The sequence below is a fragment of the Periplaneta americana genome, chromosome 14, assembly GCF_040183065.1.
Source record: "Periplaneta americana isolate PAMFEO1 chromosome 14, P.americana_PAMFEO1_priV1, whole genome shotgun sequence".
Lineage (NCBI taxonomy): Eukaryota > Metazoa > Arthropoda > Insecta > Blattodea > Blattidae > Periplaneta > Periplaneta americana.
This window is the reverse complement of record NC_091130.1, coordinates 144,911,698-144,936,840: the sequence shown is the minus strand read 5'-3', so window position 1 is coordinate 144,936,840 and position 25,143 is coordinate 144,911,698.

Sequence of the window (25,143 nt, the reverse complement as noted above, 5' to 3'; positions counted from 1 at the left end):
GCCAGGGCTACTGTGGTTCTGATCTTCCTATTTTGCTGTGATACTTAACGTTAGGCCTAAACGGCGTTCTTTCGTCCTTTCATTATTTCTTCGTCTTTTCCTTCCTTAAAGGTTTGCTGAAGATTATGATAGAAATTGGTTTCTTAAAATATATCAAAAACAAAGAAATGAGTAAATGAATAGGTAATTAAATAGATTTAGGGCCGAAATAATAGTGGTAACTTATAAATGAAAGCAAAGAGAATACGGCGAAGACGAGGAGAACAAGGGGAACACGAAGAGAACACGGCGAAGAAGAGCAAACAAGAAAAGGAGAACAAGCGGAACACAAGTATAAAACAAAGAGAACACAAATATATAATAAAATAAGTAGAACACATGTCTAAAACAAGGAGAACACAAATATAAAATAAGAACACAAATATAAAACACGGAGGAAAAATATAAAACAAGAAGGACACAAATATAAAACAAGGACAATACAAATATAAAACAAGGAGAATACAAATATAAAACAAGAAGAATACAAATATAAAACAATGAGAACACAGATATAAAACAAGGAGAACACAAATATAAAAAACAAGAACACAGATATAAAACAAGGAGAACACAAATATAAAATAAGGAGAACACAACTATAACACAAGGAGAACACAAATATAAAACAAGGAGAGCATAAATATAAAACAAGTAGAATACAAATATAAAACAAGGAGAACACAAATATAAAACAAGGAGAACACAAATATAAAATAAAGAGAACACAAATATAAAACAAGGTGAACACAAATATAAAACAAGTAGAATACAAATATAAAACAAGGAGAATACAAGTATAAAATAAAGAGAACACAAATATAAAATAAGGAGAACACAAATATAAAACAAGGAGAACACAAATATAAAACAAGGAGAATACAAATATAAAACAAGGAGAACACAAATATAAAACAAGGAGAACACAAATATAAAATAAAGAGAACACAAATATAAAACAAGGTGAACACAAATATAAAACAAGTAGAATACAAATATAAAACAAGGAGAATACAAGTATAAAATAAAGAGAACACAAATATAAAATAAGGAGAACACAAATATAAAACAAGGAGAACACAAATATAAAACAAGGAGAATACAAATATAAAACAAGGAGAACACAAATATAAAACAAGGAGAACACAAATATAAAATAAAGAGAACACAAATATAAAACAAGGTGAACACAAGTATAAAAGAAGCAGAACACAAATATAAAACAAGGAGAACACAAGTATAAAAGAAGCAGAACACAAATATAAAACAAGGAGAACACAAATATAAAACAAGGTGAACACAAGTATAAAAGAAGCAGAACACAAACATAAAACAAGGAGAACACAAATATAAAACAAGGAGATCACAACTATAAAACAAGGAGAACACAAGTATAAAGGAAGCAGAACACAAATATAAAACAAGGAGAACACAAATATAAAACAAGGAGAACACAAATATAAAACAAGGAGAACACAAATATATAACAAGGAGAACACAAATATAAAACAAGGAGAACACAAATATAAAACAAGGAGAACACAAATATAAAACAAGGAGAACACAAATATAACAGAAGAACGGAAGAACAAAAGGAGAACGGAAGGAGAAGACGGGCAGAACAGGGAGATAAAGAAAACAAGAGGAATACAAGGAGAAAAGGCGATGATAAGGAGAGCAATAGAACACAAGGAGAACACCGGGCGTAGAAGGACAAAGGGAATAAAAGTAGGACAAGGAAGGGTGTTGAATTTTTATGTGATAATGAATTTACGTGTTACCCCTTCCTATATCTGGTGAAGAGGAAGACGTAGTACTCCGTCAAAACCTTAAAATGCCGGCTTTAATCACCAAAAATACAACTTCGCCATTGCCGAGATTTGAACTCGGTTCCGCGGTCGTCGAAAGCCTTGTGTGTTAACCGAGGTACGAAGACGGCTTTCGTAAGGTAACAACCAAGTATTTACAACGACAGGGTGAAATGAACCACAAAATATTTCATGAATCGAATTAGGACTTCCAGAACAACAAACCAACACGCTACTCCGCAGCCACGACAATCAGAAGTGTCATTTTTATGACGAGATTAACATACGTCCGATATGTCGATGGGGTTTTGGCTATCGACGGGTGTGCAGATGGAAAGGAATCCAATCTTTCAGCAATCCGTATAAAACTGCACAAAGAAAAAGCCTGATAAAGTTAACAGGCTGGTGAGTGTAGCGTCGCTCATTACGGACGTTCAATGATTGCCAGATAATGTAGCGCGAAATGAACGACGCATTAAACTGGGTGCGCGCGCCAGGGTCATCTTCATAAACCATACTCCTGACATGCAATTACATCAACACTTAAACTTTGTTACATCCATCGAACGACAAGGGTCATTTTAAACCCGCGTTTGCTATTACAGCGATTCTCTGCTAACTCCGGCATTGTGAAGGTTACGATAAATGTTTCGAAGTCGTGACTATCACATTCGGATATCCACAGCTGCCTGCAGGCTGAATGGTTTAACTCCCATCCTATTGTTGTACAGACAGAAGTTGATTAGCCTCATTGCTGGTGTGAGGTAGAGTTTCATTTCTACGGGTTGTAATCCAGATTTACAATATTTGAACACATGAATGCATTGTGTTGTGATGAGCTGGCGATTTTATTACTGAGGAATCAGAGATGGCGGGACAGATGCGAGGGTTCACAGATCTGCGTACGATAAAACGAATAGATGGAGAAACATTACACAAAGAAGTATTCTGAACCAGTTTGAAATTCAAATTATAAATTACAAATCTAATTGCAGTGATGTGTGACAATAAATTATCGCAATGTACAGAAATTCATACAGGAGTAAGACAAGGTTGCGGCCTTTCGCAGTTGCTATTTATTATACAGGGTTAGTTAAAAGTCCCGCACCACCTAAATAACTTTTGATGCATTAGGTTCAGTGACATGAAACTTGGTATGTGGAGATAACCATCTCAATAATGGTATTACCCAGTTTTTTCTACTTCTGATTTAACTGGAAGTAACTCCAACTCTCTTATTTTAAATGGAACACCCAATATATTATTTTATTTTTGAATAGTACTCATTAAGAGCTTTTCAAAAATTACCCACACTTGATACTTCTGTAGAAATTCAGTGTTGCTAAGTCAAGAAAACAGAAAAGTGTATCGAATATTAAAATAATAAATGCAATACCTAAATAACTTTTGAAGCATACGGTTCAGTGATATGAAACTTGGTATGCGAGGATAACCATATGCTAAGAACTCAATAATGGTATTACCGATCTTTTTCTACTTCCGGTTCAACCGGAAGTAACTTCAACTCTCTTATTTTAAATGGAACATCCAATATATTTTTCTATTTTTGAATAAAACTCACTAAGAGTTTTTCAAAAAGTACCCACACTTGATACATCTGTACAAATTCAGTGTTGCTAAATAAAAATGGAAGTGGTGCAAGATATTCCTAAAACCTGGTTAAATCATTCCTTAAATGGCTTCTATGATCGAGTGACACATTGTAAAGCAGCTGAGGACTACCAATTTGAACACATAATTTAGAAGGTGAGCTAGCTTTGTTTTGTTTTTGTTAAGGAATGCTTAGAGAATGTTAGTTGGGAGGCCGGAGGGGAAAAAGACCTTTTGGGAGGTCGAGACGTAGATGGAAGGATAATATTAAAATGGATTTGAGGGAGGTGGGATATGATGATAGAGACTGGATTAATCTTGCGCAGGATAGGGACCGATGGCGGGCTTATGTGAGGGCGGCAATGAACCTGCGGGTTCCATAAACGCCATTTGTAAGTAAGTAAGTGAGTAAGTAAATGGAGAAATGGTCTGAACACAAAGAAACGGGAGTAATATGTATAAAAAATCCTTTCTCTCTAGCATAAATTTCATTTGAATTCGTGTGGATTACAAACCCTGGTCGCTGGCCCAGAAATCTCTAAGTTCAGCTAGCAATGCAACAGTAAAAGGCTCCGCTAAAAATGCCATCTCGAACGTAAACACGGTCTCGCCTCCGACATAAAGAGTTTGCCGTGTTTGTACACAACAGACAGGTACGGTATAGTGCCATAACTTTATTGGGAGTGACACAGCTAAGTAAATCTGTTATATAAAAGACTGAGGTAAACTCAATCTTGTATCACATATAAACTAAGATACTATGAAGCTTATGGGGTTCGTATCAAATTGTTTTTTCTCTCGTTTTCTATATCATATGTGTAGGGTGTATATATTCCTTCCTCAAGACTCTAAAGCAGATAAAGTAGAAAATGAAGTGCAGTGAAGCAAGGCCCATGTAGAAACCTTGTGGAAGAAGCCAGAGGGCCTTGCTTTTGCACAGCCGCTGCAGCCAGCTGTCAGCACGCATCAACGTCACTTCCCGTCGTCTTCGTGTATTTCCCCCCACGGTGAGGTAGAGTCTGCTCATCGTTACCTAAACCAGGGATCCCCAACCTGTGTGTCGCGATACACCACATCAACATCTCCCATTACATGTAATATGTCCTATTTTAACTTAACGTACAATATTCTTGTAGGTTCGCCGAGTTAGCTCTGTGGTAGCGCGTCTGCCTCAAGACTAGCTGACCCAGGTTCGATTTCCGGCAGGGTCAGAGATTTTCGAGTAAAATTTCGATCTCGGGACTAGGAGATATGGCGGTGCACAACTTCTTATCACTAGATTGTGCAAATGGCTTTTACAGAATCCGGAGGTTCATTGCCGTCCTCACATAAGCTCACCACCGATTCCTATCCTGTGCAAGATTAATCCAGTCTCTAGCATCATATCCCACCTTCCTCAGATCCATTTTAATATTATCCTCCCATCTACGTCTCGGCCTTATGAAAGGTCTTTTTCCCCCAGGCCTCCCAATTAACACACTATACAGAGTGTTTCCGGGCTAGTGTTACAAACTTTCAGGGATGATGGGGAAGGGCACATGTATCAATTTGAGATAAGGAACCTTGGTCCGGAAATGACTGAGTCGAAAGTTACAAGAAAAATAGACGGTTTCGCGGCCAGACGCGCTGACCGTTACTCCACAGGTGTGGACATTCATCTGGTGATCAAGAGAACAAAAAAGGGGAAAGAAGGAAAAGACATATATATTATATAATTTTTACAAAACTATCGCAGAGAAAAGGGCTTATAATTGAAAGGAATCTGAATTGAAAAAGTTTATTTTTGAAAGTAGATAATGACCGACAGTCTCTGACATGCTGTGGTAGAGAGTTCCAGAGATGAGCTGCAGAGACGGTAAAAGATGAAGAGTAGAAGGATGTTCTGTGCTTAGGAATGGAGAGTGTGGTATGGTGTTGTGAGTATTTATTTCGTGATATGAGGACAAATGTTGAAAACTAGAAACTAAGTAGCTAGGGTTAGAATTCTGAAGAATATTGAAGAGTAAAGTGAGAGAGTGAATAGTTCTTTGCTCTATGAGACGGACCCAGGACAGCATATTTAGTGAAGGTGAGATACTGTCAGATCTACGGACGTTGCAAATAAATCGAACACATGCATTATGAACACACTGTAGTCTGTCTGTCAGTCACATGTTAAGGTCAATATAGAGAGTGTCACAGTAATCAAAATGAGGCATCAAGAGCGACTGCACTAAATTCTTCTTGAGAAACAACGGAAGAAAATTTCAGATTATTTCTTTTTTTTATAGAACTAGCCGTACCCATGCGCTCCGTTCCACCTGTTAGAAATAAATATAAAGTAATTACATAATTAAAATAGGACGTTTGGTCCAGGGAACATTCGTGTTTGATAGAAGGATAAATCGTTTAGTATATTACTTAATTTAAATTATATTTAAATAATTAAAATGCGATCATTTGGTCCAGAGAGAACTCATTTGGTGCAATGACAATTCCTTTAACATGCTTCTTATTTGTTATTACATGCAACCATAGTTTAATGAAGATTGACATATCATTTAGATTTAATGTGTATACTTTATATTACTTGCTATATGTTTCCATTGAATTATGGTAATAACTTCATTTTAACCCTTGTTTTCTACGTATTCAGTAAATGGCGCTTCGCCCACTATGGTTCTGAACCCTTCAAATAACTTAAATAGTGATACAGCATATATAGTGATATGTAATTATATTTCTTTCTTTCGAAAATGTACCATTGCCATGGAATGAATAAATGTGTTTTTTCTTCCTACTCGAAAATTTTATATTTTGCACATAGGAATTAGTGCAGGAACAACAACGCTTTAATCTGAGTCGGTGGTAAAAATGTATTGTTTTGTTATTTTAAAAGTCTTGTATATCCTTAAATATCAGTCCTATAAAACTTTGCCTAGAATAAAACTTATCGGAAATGATTTTCAAAGGAACTTTTGTTATGTAACATTTCTTACAAAAAGCGACAATAAGCGAGATATTTCGATTTATTTAATTCAGGCCCCGTTAAATGAAGTAATTTGAATGCCATATGGCCTAAAATCTAAGTTAAACGAACTTAATTTATATTTCAATTTTCATCGAAATCCGTTCAGCCATTATTGCGTGAAAAGATAACAATCATCCAGACAGACATAAAACAACAAATTCAAAAAAGTGATTTTCGGTTTTAGGATTGTGAATTATACATGTTAACACAAATTATTTTTGGAAAATCGAAAATTACTAGAAAAATTTTGGCTACAGATTTATTATTAGTATAGGTAGATGAACCCATGTATGGTGGGTCCCTATCACCACGGCATGGCGCGTCCTTAGGTTGCAGATAGAGGAGACGGCCTCCAGATATGGAGGGTAGCTGCGAATATATTGAATAAGCAGTCGTGGACAGCCGATAAGGGGTGGTCCTCCAGCTTGGGGGTTGGGCGAAGGGCTAACAACCCATCACCGTAAAAAACAGCTTGTTACGAATCCCTACAATAAGCCTCGGAATAGGACTGATTCTCTGGCACGACCACAGCAAAGAATGCATATAGTGTTAGTTGGGAGACCGGAGGGAAAAAGACCTTTAGGGAGGCCGAGACGTAGATGGGAGGATAATATTAAAATGGATTTGAGGGAGGTGGGGTGTGATCATAGAGACTGGATTAATCTTGCACAGGATAGGGACCGATGGCGGGCTTATGTGAGGGCGGCAATGAACCTTCGGGTTCCTTAAAAGCCATTTGTAAGTAAGTAAGTATAGGTAGAGGAACAATGTATAGAACAATGAAGAAAAAATAAACGTTACAATTTTCTTTAACGCATTTAACAGAAAGAATAACGGAACCAGAAAGACAATGAGATGAAATACGATGGAGAAGTGGAGGACAACTGAAATGTTATTGTTGCGAAATATCGGGTCTGAAATTTTTGCCCAAGACTGTACACTGTATCTCTTCCACCCACTCCTCTCCTCCCCCGCTCGTCAAGAACATGACACCGGAATTTAAATTAAGGGTTTTGTTATAATCTCGCAGCCTCCCAAGTTTTACACCTTACAAAATTACAATTCCCATCTACACTGCGATCTATAAATATTAGACTTCGATTTGTTTTCTTATGCATCCACGCAAGGAGCAGAAGTTTTACTCCGCAAAGGTTAATATACGTTTTACGTTCATTTTATTATACCCTTGAATTTAAAACAAAATATGTATGGGGGTAGAGTGTACGGCAAGATAGCTTGAGATACCAATTCAATCAAACTTTACAAGATTTCAGACTTCGTCTTCATTTGCACATACGAGGAGTTTCGATTCTGCAGCCAGAAATTGTTCACAGCAATCCTACCGCGGAAAAAGGGCTTTTCGTCACAGATTTTCGATACATCACAGCAACAAAATCACGCGAAATGTTTTCAACTTAAATTTAACTAATACTAGTGACTTGTGCAGCAAATGCTGCAACCTAAGTCCATTAGACGTTCAAATAAATTTTTTCTCAGATTTATTTTCAATGAAAAATACCAGACATTTTGAAAGCTATTTGCTTCCGTAATGATGAAACATACTCCTACTGAATGGTTTTTTTATGCCAAATGCTTTTTCTTGAACCTATCCACCTTCAGTTGTTGAGTTTCAACGCGAAAACGCAAGTAACAATGTCAGGACGATCAGTGGGTTTTTCATGTGGGAGTAAAGCAATAGCTATTTCAGGTCATTGTAGATTGTAAGCGAAAGTTAAAAAAAATGTCAGGTTTGCTAAGCTTTCGAACAATAGCATTTTCGTATAGCTTCTGCATGTAGAACTTGGAATGTAGAGCGTAAAATCATTTTATCCTACTAAGAGATCTTGCTTAAATGATCGGGAGACTACATAATTTTGTAGGCCTCTTATTTTATCAGTAAGTAATACCTTTTGGTCTTTCCTTAGGAACTGTAATTTTTGCGCTCTCTCGAACCAATACTGAAGGCAATGACACATATCAATATCTTCATTACACCGCCATTAAGTATATGAAAAAGATTCAACCCCACTTGATTAATAAGTATAAAAATATTTGAGTTTTAGTAACAATATTATTAACTTACGTAAGTTTTGTAGTTATATATACTACTAGTGGCTTGTGCAGCAAATACTGCGAACTAAGTTCATTAGACGTTCAAATAAAAATTTTTCAGATTTATTTTCAATAAAGAATACCAGACATTTTGAAAGTTATTTGCTTCCGTAATGATGAAACATACTCCCTCTGAATGATTTTTTTAGGCCAAATACTTTTTCTTGAACCTATCCACCTTCAGGTTTTGAGTTTCAACGCGAAAACGCAAGTAACAATGTCAGGACGATCAGTGGGTTTTTCATGTGGGAGTAAAGCAATAGCTATTTCAGGTCATTGTAGATTGTAAGCGAAAGTTAAAAAAAATGTCAGGTTTGCTAAGCTTTCGAACAATAGCATTTTCGTATAGCTTCTGCATGTAGAACTTGGAATGTAGAGCGTAAAATCATTTTATCCTACTAAGAGATCTTGCTTAAATGATCGGGAGACTACATAATTTTGTAGGCCTCTTATTTTATCAGTAAGTAATACCTTTTGGTCTTTCCTTAGGAACTGTAATTTTTGCGCTCTCTCGAACCAATACTGAAGGCAATGACACATATCAATATCTTCATTACACCGCCATTAAGTATACGAAAAAGATTCAACCCCACTTGATTAATAAGTATAAAAATATTTGAGTTTTAGTAACAATATTATTAACTTACGTAAGTTTTGTAGTTATATATACTACTAGTGGCTTGTGCAGCAAATGCTGCAAACTAAGTTCATTAGACGTTCAAATAAAAATTTTTCAGATTTATTTTCAATGAAGAATACCAGACATTTTGAAAGTTATTTGCTTCTGTAATGATGAAACCTACTCCCTCTGAATGGTATTTTTATGCCAAATACTTTTTCTTGAACCTATCCACCTTCAGGTTTTGAGTTTCAACGCGAAAACGCAAGTAACAATGTCAGGACGATCAGTGGGTTTTTCATGTGGGAGTAAAGCAATAGCTATTTCAGATCATTGTGGATTGTAGGTGAAAGTTAAAAAAATGTCAGGTTTGCTATGCTTTCGAACAATAGACATAGCATCTTGGTATAGGTGCTGCATGTAGAGCTTGAAATGTAGAGGGTAAAATTATTTTATCCTGCTAAGAGATCATGCTGAAATGATCGGGAGACTACAAAATTTTGTAGGCTTCTTATCTTATCCTAAGTAATACCTTTTGGTCTTTCCTTAGGAACTGTAATTTTTGCGCTCTCTCGAGCCAGTAATGAAGAGAATGACGCATATAAATATCTACACCACACCGCCATTAAGTATATGAAAAATACCCAACCCTACTTGAATAATAACTATAAAAATATTTGATTTTCAATAACAATATTATTATCTTACGCAAGTTTTGTGGTTATATATATATCCCCGTAAGATGCCATGAAGGCACTTAGGGGGCATGGAGGTAGAGCCCCATGCTTTCCATGACCTCGACACTAGAATGAGGTGGTGTGGTCGGCACCACGCTCTGACCGCCTTTTACCCCCGGGAAAGACCCGGTACTCAATTTTATAGGAGGCTGAGTGAACTCGGGGCCGTTCTGAAAGTTTGGCAACGAGAAAAAATCCTATCACCAACTGGGATCCAACCCCGGACCTTCCAGTCCGTAGCCAGCTGCTCTACCAACTGAGCTACCCGGCCGCCATATATATATATATATATATATATATATATATATATATACACACACTATATACTATGTATACTACATAGCCGCCACTGAGTAAATTACAGAAATGAAGGTCTAATTTAAGATATTCTCTACATCTACTTACACAATCCCAAAACGTTTCACTTTCATATCATCAATATAGCTTTAATATGTATAATTAATTAAAAAGTCACATCATGGCATTAACTATAATAATATTTCATTTCTAGTGGTAATAATGGCATCAAACCACTCAAGCTTTGTAGATTTTAATATCCAATACACAGCTGTACCCAGATAATTACACACCACAGAATCGAACCTGTAAATTATTTTTAGTAAGTTAAGTTTTTAATAACCAATTGAATTTGAGCTCTAAATAAGTCAGCAATACTGCAGGTCATGGCCTTCGTGTAATACCCTATTGTTTATTGCAGTGTGTGTTTTGTTTTATACTGAAATGCAATTAGTCCTCAAAACTGACGAAAGATGGATTTTGGAAAACAGGAAAATTATGAAGGAAAACTAACGCTTCACTGAGAGTTACTATTTTTTTTTTTTTTTTTTTTTTAATTCTTGGATGCCAAGCTTGAAAATGACGGGTCATTCATTAAAATCCGGTCAGCCGTTTTCCCGTAATTTCCATTACCAGTTCAAATTACACATATAGATTTTTCAGGTTTAATTTTTTTAAATATAAAATTAAGTATAATGCGTAAAAAGGTAACCTAAAAACTAAAATATACCTGCAAATATTGTGTATATGGTGTAAAAATTGTAAATTGATGGATTCAAATGTTGAAGAGTAATAATACAATTTGTTCACTCATACACAACACCCATACGCCCAGACTACCAAGTTTCCTCAAGGGGAAATTTCTTGTGAGAACAGGAAACGAAGTAAACAAAAGACGACAACGACATAGCAACGAAGTTCGTTTGTGCACTGGGTCGCTGGTTCGTGACGCAATGCGTTGTCACAGACTGTACGATACATTATCATGCCATTTACAATGTTTGTTGCATCTCGCTAATATCGAACAGAATGAACTAACCAATAAATAACCTAGCAAACATAAATGGGTTCCATGTGTTATAATTACAGAATTTTCCCCAGCCGAGGCTTGCAGCAACAGAGTGAGGCCGCCTGGTCAAACGTTGCGAATTCAGCAAACTAATTCTTGATCACATCACAGATGTGTTGCTATGCAACGAGCAAGCCATGTGCGTTATCTTTACTAGCATTTTCTCGAGTCTATTCTATTATAAGAAGCAAATATTTCAAACTACAGTGAATTCTATACTGATTCCTACGAGGTGCCGGTCACAGATGAGGCGAAACGAAAAATTCGGTTTCCGAGACTGCAAATGAGATGATGATGATGATTGATGACAGTCAAAAAATAAAATGTCATCGTCTAAACCATTATTTTTAGCGATGTGAGAGAAACGATTTTTATTTTTTAACGATGTCTACAAATGCAAATACTAGGGTGGGTCGGGGTAATTTGGGTATAGTGGGGTAATTTCGTTATAAGTTAAATTTATTGAATAAAACTTTGCCTAATCTTTAACCACATGCCAATTTAATATATACTGTCCATTTCACAATTGAAGATCTCCCTCTAAGAAGGTTGTATATCACATTTTTGACAATGTTGAGTTTCTGGTGTTACAAGGTTGTACATCAAAGATCTGACAATTTCTTCTATTTTTAGTAAAAATCATACAAATGTGATATACAATCTTCTTTGAGGGAGGTCTTCAATTGTCTATCATGGAGTATTAGCCTTTAATTATAATGTTTACATTCACATCTTGTATTTTTCTTTACTTGGCTATTTAACGACACTGTACCAACTACTAGGTAATTTAGAGTATATGGCATTCGTGATAGCAAGATGGTATTTAGTGAGATGAGGCCGAGGATTCCCCACAGAATATCTAATATTCGCCTTAAGGTTGGGGAAAACCTCGCAAAAAATCTAACCAGGTAATCAGCCCAAGCGCAACTCCGGATCAGCAAGCAAGCGTCTTAGCCGACTGAGCTACGCCCACATCTTGTATTTCATGACTATTTATCTCTTTTTTCATGTCTTTTTATATTTTTTCATTTTCTGGACATAAGTGAATATAATTATGTACTGTCTATTGTAATTGGGGTCTTGCCATAGTTATAAACAAATAAGTAAAATAAACAAGTAAACAAATAAATAAATAAACAAATAAGTAAATAAATAAGGAAATAAATACGTAAATAAATCAGTAAGTAAATGAGTAAATAAATAAATAAATAAGTAAATCAATCAATAACTAAATAAGGCAATAAATAAGTAAATCAATTAATAACTAAATAAATCAATAAATACATAAGGAAATAAATAAGTATATAAATAGGTAACTAAATAAGGAAATAAATAGGTAAATCAAGCAATAATTAATAAATAAGAAAATAAATAAGTAAATCTATCAGTAACTAAATAAGTAAATAAATAAATAAATAAATAAGGAAATAAATAAGTAAATCAATAACTAAGTAAGTAAATAAATAAATCAATCAGTAAATAAATAAATCATTAATAAATCAGTAAATAAATAAGTAAATCAATCAATAACTAAATAAGTAAATTAATCAATAACTAAATAAGTAAATAAATAAGTAAATTAATCAGTAAATAAATAAATAAATAAATAAGTAAATAAATAAGTAAATCTATCAGTAACTAAATAAGTAAATAAATAAATAAATAAATAAATAAATAAGGAAATAAATAAGTAAATCAATAACTAAGTAAGTAAATAAATAAATCAATCAGTAAATAAATAAATCATTAATAAATCAGTAAATAAATAAGTAAATCAATCAATAACTAAATAAGTAAATAAATAAGTAAATCAATCAATAACTAAATAAGTAAATAAATAAGTAAATTAATCAGTAAATAAATAAATAAATAAATAAATAAGTAAATAAATAAGGAAATAAATAAGTAAATAAATCAGTAAGTAAGTAAATAAATCGTAACTAAATAAGTAAATAACTAAGTAAATAAATAAGTAAACAAGTCAGAAAGTAAACGAGTGAATAAATAAATAAATAAATAAATAAATACAAAAATATGTAAACAAATCAGTAAGTAAATAAGTAAATAACTAAGTGAATAAATAAGTAAATAAATCAGTAACTAAATAAGTAAATAAATAAATAAATATATCAGTAAGTAAATAAATAAAAGATGTAAATAAATAAACAATGACTGAAATATTACAAAACGCAAAAAAAAAAAAAAAAAAAAAAAATACGAGAAAGTATGTGTGATACAAAGTCAGACTTGCTTTTAATTAGTTCTAGCTGCAGATATTCTATTTTCGAACAAGGAATTATTTGTCAATAAATTTTGTCTGCAGCCATCTTATCCAGAGTCAAGTTTTTTTTTTTTTTTTTTTTTTTTTTTACACGTCGTAAACCGACTTCCGATTTTAACACGTGCTTAGACTTTTTACTGGTCAACAAAATCCCATCTTACATGACCGGGTTTGAGCTGGAGAGCACATTAACACCTCTACGAAGATCTGGGCCGCTGCCCAGTACCAGAAATTGCAGGCCTATATATTAATCATCGGTGTTCTCATTTATACCGGCATTGTAAGTCTTCAAACTGCACAGTGCGTAGGGATTTATGAACAGTTAGCTGTTAAACATCATCACAGGTTGTTCAACAAGTAAACCATAAAGCATTTCACGACATAAGCACAGGTCTTAAATATGGTTATATAATTTTTTTCATACACTGTATTAGGAACAAATTATAGGATTGCATGTTTATTGCGTGTCTAATGGCACTGTAAAATGGTTATCTCTGTTACTGCGATGTCTTCAAATTGATGTTTCAGAAAGCCATATCCTGCGAATAAAAACAGAGAAATGTTTCCTGGAACCGAGAAATAGACCATATTGTTCCTTAACGGCCATCTGATGGCCGAAGATTATTTTCCTCCCAGCTGAATTCTCTTTACTGCTATGACAAACAATTTTTCTATACAGAATTCATATTAGCAGTCTAATTCATGCTTTATTTCTCATAGCACGATACAGTGAAACTAGTATGACGCCATAACATTTATTTTCAATTATCATAAACTACAGGGACATCATTTTATTTTTACTTCAATTTTTATTGTAACTGAGTTTTTTAATGTACTTCACTCCCACCCCTTCTACTAGTGAAGTTTCAACTGTCCTCCACACAGAATCAAGGCCACATATAGTAAGCATTAGGCCTACTGAGTTAGTGAGTATAGTACGTTCCAGAAATATGTTCGCGTTTTCCAGTGACGGAAGAGCTTTCAATATTGAATCATATTTTCGCACAGGTACTGTCCGTTTGCCTACGTCGCATCCCGATTTCCCCCACCTGCTTCTGCTCACCCTCTGTAATAGCTGGGCTGTCTTAGCTCTTTTCTGAAAACATTAATTTCTGTTAGGAATTGGACGTTTACGTAATATTATACAACTGTTTAAAACAATTTAAATAAAAGGGCCTCGTTAAGTAATTAACTGTCACGTGATTTCCCCCCTTTCTACGATCCTGCAGCATAACCACTTGGACGGAAGTAGATAGTATGTCTGAGTAATTTTATATTTTCGGATCAGGCAGAAGTGAAGATTGAATTTACAGTACGTAAGGTACTCTTTTATAGAGTAGGTACAGAATTATTTCAACATGAGTTACTAGTACGAAGGACGAAACTGGCAATTGGAATTAGATGCCATAGTCTATAGTGCGATAATATGCACAAAAGAACTGAAGCCTGTATCGAAATGAACGGCCACCATTTTCAAAAATGTGTTTAAATATTCATATTATGATTATTTTTTCAATTTAACTTCTTTCTCTATATTGTATGCTAATGTGCTGTAGACAGTATAATATACACTGCATAATGAATACGTTCGCATGGATAACTCAGTTCGTAAGTAAAAACACTTATTGTTAACACTGTACTGTATTTTGATTAAACAAAAACCTAATGAAAATTTTCAAACTCAAAATCGCGATAGGCCTATTTCCTAGTTTACGTAAATGGATGAACTATTTTTCTTCCCTCCTATACCTAGTAAAGTGATTTGTTTGTGTTTTACGCCAGTATCATCGAACTCCAGTCGTGGAAGGGGGTAGCAGACTGTGTTTCCGGTTCTCTAAAGGTATAGCCAGGTTAATATTAAAAATGTTAGTAAAAATAAAATGATGTCCCTGTACTTCAGCTTCTGTGAAACTTCTCTGTAGTCTATCTATTTAGAAGCTGGATTGTTGCCATGGTTTCCTTTTCCTTACCTTCATTTCTTTCACTACTTAAATATAATTTTATCCATGTATTAGGATAATGGATAAGTTCGTAGCACTTTTGTTTGCCACCAAATCATTGCGTTGTTAGGAGACTGTTTATCGTTTGTCATTTGTCATTTGTTAACAGGAGTTTATGCTTCTAAATACGCAGTGAATTTTGCGAATTTGAAGAAAATGTATGCTATTTGTGGGCTACAGGAGATGGAGTGTCAAGTGAAGGAAACAAAACACCCGACATAATCTTCTATTCGAGGAGTAAAGGCAGCGGAGGTGGCTCGAAACATTTGTGCCGTGTAAGGAGAGAATGCCATCGCAGAGAACTACATAGAACTTATTGTGGAAATCATGTTAAGTGCATACGACAAAATGGAGTGTAATATGTCTCTCATAATACACTTTTTACATTCTCATTTGGATTTCTTTGAAGCGGTAAACGACCAGCATGGGGAAAGATTTCATCAAGAAATATCTGAAATGGAAAGGCGATATAAAGGAAGATCATCATCCAGCATACTTGCAGACTATTGTTGGTTCCTTGTAAAAGGCAGTCCCGGGTCTAGTTTTAAACAGAAGTCATCGAGAAAATTATTTTAAATGTAAGTTCAAATTCCGAGATTTTTCTCATTATATGCATGAAATATTTTTATTGTTGTGTTTTAAACTATGTTGCATCATTTTTGTATCCAGTACATATTTTTCAAGTGTTACGAGGAATTTTGAATCCCTAGTGTGTTGTAATTTTATCAGTAGCAGCAAAAATTAAAAACAAATTTTGTCATAAAAAATTAAATTCATTTTCCCCGGGAAATGGTACGTGATGGGGCAATTTGGATTTTAAATTCAGATTTTAAGCACACATATTAGTAATTTTCACCTATTTTATTTCCGAGCAAGACAAAAATTAAAAATTTGTTGTTCAGTGTAATCATTATTTCAATATCAGATATATTCTGTAGGACCAAACATTAATCTTTAAGTAAATTATTTATTTATTTATTTAAATATACAGAAGAATATAATTACAAACAAACAAGAGAAATAGAAATAAAATAATACAAACAATTTAAAAAAGGAGACACAATAGTATTAACAACATTTGAGACCGAATGAGCAGCGCTCGTGTTCGGTCGCATTTCAGATATAATATTAATAGGCCTATAAGAGAATATAAAATAAAATAAAATAGGAAATAGAATTAAAATTACAGTTACAGAAATTATATAATACAATATTAATACAAGAGAAATATAGAAAATAAAAAAATAATAATAAAAATAAATAAGTAAAATAAAATAGGAACTAAAATTTAAATTACAGCGGCAATGGAATTATATAATATAATATTAACACTAGAGTAGAATAATATCGCACGTGAAAAGTAGGACTAATATATATTTCAAAATTATAGAATACAAATATAATATAGGTTGATTAATTCATACACATAGGCTATAAATTTATTTAATCAAATTGAAGATATTAACACGTTTCTAATTTTCTTGTTATATGTTAGTGGGTTACATGTTAGAAGTTCTGGGTGTAATTTAGTTAAAGCATTGTACAACCGAGGGCCAAAATTTATGCTATGCTTTAGACCAGCAGATGTGAGACATTTAGGTTCTACTAATGTTGAATTAATATTCCGTCTTGTGTCATAATTGTGTCTGTAATACAAACTTATTACGATTTTTATGATAAAATTTTAACAGCGTATACTTATAAATTCGTTCAATATTAAATACATTAAATTCAGAATAAATTAATTTAGTTGGATAATCGAAACGTTTCTTCAAACAAATTTTAATTATTCGTTTTTGTAGTAAATTTAACGGACTAAGATTAATTTTTGTACTTCCACCCCAAACAATTATACCATATTGAATGATAAGACTGAATAGTGGCCAAATAAACATTTCGTAGAACTCTAATGGGTAAGTAGCATCGAAGATTAACGAATTTATAAATTGTTTTACGAAGCCTCTTACAAAGATAAGTAATGTGATGAGGCCATTTTAAATTCTGATCAATAATGATACCCAGATATTTGACATACGTGGCTTCTTTCAATGCTGGACATCTACAACTTTTGTGCGAGATCGTGCGTATTTGCTTGTTTTCCGCACAAAACCAATACGCGGTAAGTGTGAAATACCACATTCAGTATTCCCAACGTAACACACGTAACAATTTCCCTCTTCTTACCGCTTAAGCGCGACATTCATTTTACTGCTTTAGGCTTTTAACATATTATTTTTAGAGACGTTTAACATAGTAATAATTATAAATTGGAAACTTACCACTGCAATTTCACCTAAATTGCAATGTTAATTATAGTTTTTAAATATTTGCAAACATTAAGTAAAGTCTACTACTCCACGAAACTTATTGCATTCCTAATACAAGTAACATTAAGGAAGCCGTGAAAAAAATCAACAAGATTCCAGATGCCGATGTTATTACAGCAATATGTTATATAAATAATATTGTTAAAATATTGAAATGAAAAATAAATAATTCATAACCTCACCGTTTGTTTTAAGTTCGCATTTATAGACTGGGGGAAAACAAAAGACAGACTTATATCACGGCCTGCTGGAGTATAGTAAACACAGAAAACATTTTATGGCAACAATGTTGAAGAAAGATATTTTGGTTTTCCGAAAGTGCCGTCATTAAACAGAAACCAACATGGAGATTTCATTGCAACTAACTAGAAATTCGTCTTTCAGGTATGTAATAAACGATCTTCGCACAAAATAATGTACGATACACGAGCGGTATGTTTTCTTTCAATTCTAGGAAATTAAAAAAGCTCAACTACGTTTCACTTTTTTAATCTTTTCCTCGAACATGAAAACGTCAACATACCGCTCTTGTAACGTATATTACTATTGGGATCTAAACAATTTTCACTGTGTATTATTAGTCTATATTCATTGCTAAATTTTAATTTTTGAACACTGGCAGCTGTTAACGAAAAAGGAACAAAAAGTTAACTATGTTTAAAAGGGAATAGTTCAGAGAATTAAAAATTAAGAATCCTTAATTAAAATCTAGCTTTTTTTTTTTTTTTTTTTTTTTTTTTTTTTTTTTTTTTTACAAAAATTGATACGCAAGAAACTTTTTTAAATCGCCTTAATATTAATTTGAGATCACTTCCCTTTCCTCTTCGAGAAAACTATCGCATTATATCAGAATAAACTAGAAATGGAAAGATATTGGTTGTTATACCTTTCAATTTTATTAGCAAGTGCACTCATAACAGCTGTACCACTGTGCGTGTGTGTTTTATAGGATGCTGGTGCAGTTGTGTTGCGTCCACCCGGCTCTAGGCGGCAGCACACTACATGGGCATGCAGTCATTTGTCACCGACGGTTCTAATGGGCGATAAATCATGTAAACAGCCGGGACGCCCCCGTCGCTTGAACAGTACTGCTTGCCGGATCGTAAACACATTTTTCATCCTTCAGTTCGATAAGGTCCGCACTACGTAACGATTCTTTCGATCCCGATGCATTTTTATTATTATTATTTTCTCTCTTCCTACTAACAAAAGGTAGAGCAAATGAACTCTAACAAGTAAATTGGGCGTGTCCTGGCTGAGGATACTAATCAGGATTTCTGAAGTGACTAACAAGGATAGTAAACAACGAAGTTACATCCGCCAAGTTTTTTCTTCACGTGTTTTCCACGACTACTCAAGTGATCGTTTACGTATTAATGAATAAATTAATGAAAGCATGGATGAATGGACAGAAAGGAGAAGAGGAAAAAGAATATAAAGCGTCTGTACACGATTCTCACAGAACTGCGAGCGATCTTGATTCTCTTAAAGCTGCGAACGACGTTGATTCTCACAGAACTGCGAGAGATCTTGATTCTCTTAAAGCTGCGAACGACGTTGATTCTCACAGAACTGCGAGAGATCTTGATTCTCATAAAGCTGCGAACGACGTTGATTCTCACAGAACTGCGAGCGGTCTTGATTCTCATAAAGCTGCGAACGACGTTGATTCTCACAGAACTGCGAGCGGTCTTGATTCTCATAAAGCTGCGAACGACGTTGATTCTCACAGAACTGCGAGAGATCTTGATTCTCATAAAGCTGCGAACGACGTTGATTCTCACAGAACTGCGAGCGATCTTGATTCTCATAAAGCTACGAACGACGTTGATTCTCACAGAACTGCGAGAGATCTTGATTCTTACAAAACAAAATAGCGAGCGATCTTGATTATCACAGAACAAAACAGCGAGCGATCTTGATTCTCACAAAACAAAACAGCGAGCAATCTTGATTCTCACAGAACTGCGAGCGATATTGATTTCCACAGAACTGCGAGCGATCTTGATTCTTACAAAACAAAACAGCGAGCGATCTTGATTCTCACAAAACAAAACAGCGAGCAATCTTGATTATCACAAAACAAAATTGCGAGCGATCTTGATTCTCACAAAACAAAAATGCGAGCGATCTTGATTCTCAAAAAACTGCGAGCGATCTTGATTCTCACAGAACTGCGAGCGATCTTGATTCTCACAAAACAAAACTGCGAGCGAACTTGATTCTCAAAGAACTGCGAGTGATCTTGATTCTCACAAAACTGCGAGTGATCTTGAATCTCAGAGAACTGCGAGCGATCTTGATTCTCACAGAACTTCGAGCGACCTTGATTCTCACAGAACTCGGAGCTATCTTGATTCTCACAGAACTGTGAGCGATCTGGATTCTCACAGAACTGCGAGCGATCTCGATTCTCACAGAACTGCGAGCGATCTCGATTCTCACAGAACTGCGAGCGATCTCGATTCTCACAGAACTGCAAGCGATCTTGATTCTCACAGAACTGCGAGCGATCTTGTTTCTCACAGAACTGCGAGCGATCTTGTTTCTCACAGAACTGCGAGCGATCTTGTTTCTCACAGAACTGCGAGCGATCTTGATTCTCACAAAACTGGGAGCGATATTGATTCCCACAGGGCTGCGAGCGATCTTGATACTCACAGAACTTCGAGCAATCTTCATTCCCACAAAACAGCGAGCGATCTTGATTCTCACAAACTGCGAGCGATCTTGATTCTCACAAACTGCGAGCGATCTTGATTCTCACAAAACTGGGAGCGATCTTGATTCCCAAAAAACTGCGAGCGATCTAGATTCTCAAAGAACTTCGAGCGAACTTGAATCTCACAGAACTGCGAGCGATCTAGATTCTCATAGAACTTCTAGCGATCTAGATTCTCACAGAACTTCGAGCGATCTTGAATCTCACAGAACTTCGAGCGATCTAGATTCTCACAGAACTTCGAGCGATCTAGATTCTCACAGAACTTCGAGCGATCTAGATTCTCATAGAACTTCGAGCGATCTAGATTGTCATAGAACTTCGAGCGATCTAGATTCTCACAGAACTTCGAGCGATCTAGATTCTCACATAACTTCGAACCAAGTTGAATCTCACAGAACTGCAAGCGATCTAGATTCTCATAGAACTTCGAGCGATCTAGTTTCTCACAGAACTTCGAGCGATCTTGAATCTCACAGAACTTCGACCAATCTTGATTCTCACAAAACTGCGAGCGATCTTGATTCTCACAGAACTGTGAGCGATCTTGATTCTCACAGAACTTCGAGCGATCTTGATTCTCACAAAACTGCGAGCAACCAGCAGCTCGTATACAGAATTTATATATTCACGGGGGTTGCAAAGGATGTAAAGAAAAAAAGATGATTTGTCATCAAAATCTGTGTCCTACTCATTAAATATCTCTCCGGTTTCCAAGCCCATGAATCTTCTGTAATAATCCAATATCCATAGTTACGCTCAAAAGAACTTTTCGTGAATTCAAACATGAAAATGAAATTAAATATATATCAAAAGAAGGGCTGTCAGATCTTGGCTTTTTTCTTGTAAGCTTTACTCTTTAATATGGACCTGCGCAGTCCACCGCTTTGGAGTAACAGTAACAGCATCAGCAGCAGGAGTAGTAGCAGTAGTTAATAGCGGTGGTAGTAGTAGTAGTAGTAGTAGTAGTAGTAGTAGTAGTAGTAGTAGTAGTAGTAGTAGTAGTAGTAGTAGTAGTAGTAGTAGTAGTAGCAGCAGCAGCAGCAGCAGCAGCAGAGATTTTCTAATGCACTTCACAAACGTATATTGTACAACATTTTTTGCTCGATCATATTTTTAAAATTGCAAATACAATATATTGTGACGGCCACGTGAGGTTCGATCTCACGACCGACGGAGGAAGGGCAGAGGGGGTGTATTACGGCAATGCGCGAGGGGAGGTTGCGCGCGCATCTGGTGCTTGCCGAGAATGGAAGGAAGCAAACTGCTACGTGCGGAGTGAAGGGGGGGGGGACGGACCCTCCCGAATCGTCCGGAAGTCCGGAGAAGTGGATATCCGGATGATTCGAGAATGGACACACGCGTCGAAATATCGAGAACTCGTACTTTCCAGAAACTGTGGTGTGAGTATAAATTACGCACGCGAGTGAACTTGGGACAGTCATCCAGTCAGTCAGTCAGTCAGAGAGTAAGTCGGTGGACAGCAAGCCAGCTTCGAGACCAGAGCGCGACTTGAGTTGTGCCCGTAACTGTGGAGCCTGAAGCCCGGAGTTCGAGTGCAGTGGACCGCAGTTGGGGGACCTGAGTTCGAAGTGCAGCGGATCGTCTCTGAAGGTCTGGGGTTCGAGATTCTGTGAACGCGAGTGACTGAGCTAGAAGAACTAGCCAAGACAAACGAGCTGTGAACTGAGAACTGACAGTTCTGTGTTGTAAATAGTGCTTTGTGAATATTAGTTAAGATTAACAGTTCATTGTTGTTCGTAATAGTCCAAGTAAATTGTCATTGTCGTTTGTGGAGTGCAATAACGAATACTGTGTTGCTGTGTGGAGAGCAAATCCCATTGTTGACGGGAGCAGAATTAAATTGTAAAAAGTGAAGAGTAATTGTTGTGTTGGAAGAATAAATTACATTGTTGTTCAGTATAAAAACTTAACAATATCTTTCATTGAAAATTTAGACCAATATTATTCCAAAGCCTTCGCAAAACTGCACTGTAATGGTAACTAAGCAACAATAAGTGCACTGTAATGGGTCTATTTCAGTATAGTTTTATGTTATGAAGAATGGTTACCATAGCAACAAGTTTCTGTGTGGGAATTCTAACTTTCAAGGCCTAACAACAATTACCTGTAAATAAAACAAAACACGACTTGTGCAAGAACATATATTTAATAGTCAGAGGTGTAATTAAAGTTGAAACAAAAGAAGAACTTTATATAAAATAACTATCAATGAGATTAATTTTCTCGTTTCTTTGTAACTAGATTTAAGCCCATAGAAACGTATCTCTTCTGTTTTTCTTGCATCCTATCCATTCCAACCATAGTCCAGTATAACCAACGCATGGATTCCTTGTTCATTGAATTCATTGCCAGGGTTTCGCCTGGCTGTCAGTATTATCAAGAAGAATTATTGTACCACGTTGTGTGTTGACTTTAAAAAATGGCCGCACCACATGGGTGTTTTCTACCTTGAATACGATAATTTGTGTTTACACCAACTCGTTTTATAACCACTTCCGGTGCTGCAATATTAGGATAGTTTGGAGTATCGCTACACCTTCCACAGGTTGGGTATTGTCACCTTAAAAAAAATTATATAGCGTTTTATCAACATTTCCAGTTAAGGTCGACATATTATGAACTAACTTAAAGCTGTAATGACCCTTATTTGCATTGGAGATACACAAATACCAACGAATTGCGTAATAAACGAAAAGGAATTAAAATGTGTTTTCGTGATACTGCAACGTTATGAGAAACGTTTAAAATTCACTTTTACTGTGTGAAATTCGATTCACACCGCGGCAATTGCTGTTTGGAGAGTATACACAACAGAAAAATTGTCATTTTCTATAGCCCACGATTAATTTTAGTAGCGATAAAGAGCCAGATGTGATGTTGTCTTCGATCAACTGTGTATTTAACAATAAATAACACTGTATCAAATAGTGTAACATTTAGTATTAAATAAACGTAATGAAGGGTAATTTTTATAGTCAATTTACAGTACATTTAGTCATTTTCTTCGAGTAAAGTATTTAAATATTTTTGTAGCCATATATTTTCTACCGAGAGTTTGCAACTGAACGGGTTACATCAGCTGCTTGTCTATGTGGATGACGTGAATATGTTAGGAGAAAATCCACAAACAATTAGGGAAAACACGGAAATCTTACTTAAAGCAAGTAAAGAGATATCTTTGGAAGTAAATCCCGAAAAGACAAAGTATATGATTATGTCTCGTGACGAGAATATTGTACGAAATGGAAATATAAAAATTGGAAATTTATCTTTTGAAGAGGTGGAAAAATTCAAATACCTGGGAGCAACAGTAACAAATATAAATGATACTCGGGAGGAAATTAAACACAGAATAAATATGGGAAATGCCTGTTATTATTCGGTTGAGAAGCTTTTATCATCTAGTCTGCTGTCAAAAAATCTGAAAGTTAGAATTTATAAAACAGTTATATTACCGGTTGTTCTTCATGGTTGCGAAACTTGGACTCTCACTGTGAGAGAGGAACAGAGGTTAAGGGTGTTTGAGAATAAGGTTCTTAGGAAAATATTTGGGGCTAAAGGGGATGAAGTTATAGGAGAATGGAGAAAGTTACACAACGCAGAGCTGCACGCATTGTATACTTCACCTGACATATTGTCGGACCATCGGATCTGTGCCCCTTCAGCGCTGTCGTCGCTCTTGGAAAAGTTAACGCCTGTACTCACTCCATTCCACTCGCTTTCCTCCCACCACGTTAAACAGCAGGCCACGAACCTTGCCGAATAGGGATGTTGCCAAGCTTCCGTCAAACGGTGTCATAAATAACTGGTCCTCCATGCTACAATATAATTTCTTTCAATCAAAATTCATCTTGTATTTCTACATTTTTAAACCTAAACCCCATGTCTCGAATCACTTTCCGTAGCGTTTCTCTCTAACCTTGGAAATTATTGTTTCTCTCGCAACTTCAGTAATTTCTTCTATGTTGGAAATTCTTTCTGCACTGTATAAAATTCTTGTATCTTTCTTCTTAAAATACATCGGTTCATATCCTCTACAAGAATTAAAAGTTCCCTTGGTCTCTTCATCCCTGGTGATTCTAGCTTTTCATCTCCTGCACAGACTCCCTCTCTCCTGATTTTCTTTGTTAGGCGCTCTGACCTCCCTATATAAATTACATAAAAATGTTGTATTATTAGTATTAGTTAAGTAAGTAATTTTAATACGTAATCAATTGAAATAAAATAAGCCTCACCTATGATATCAGTTGCTCTTTTCGTTGCCTGATTTATAGGAAACAGATATTGACTTGTTTGTTTCTCTTCATCGCAAAATGTTATTACCTACTTGCTTAATAATATTTCTTTCACCACTCCGTGCTACAGTATTTATGTTGAGTCAACAACACTGGACTGCAAGTGCAAATAAACTGTCCCGCAAGAAGGCTCAAAATTGTGAATGGTGGGGGAAAGAAAGGGAGAGAGATAGAAAAATGAGAGATAGGAAT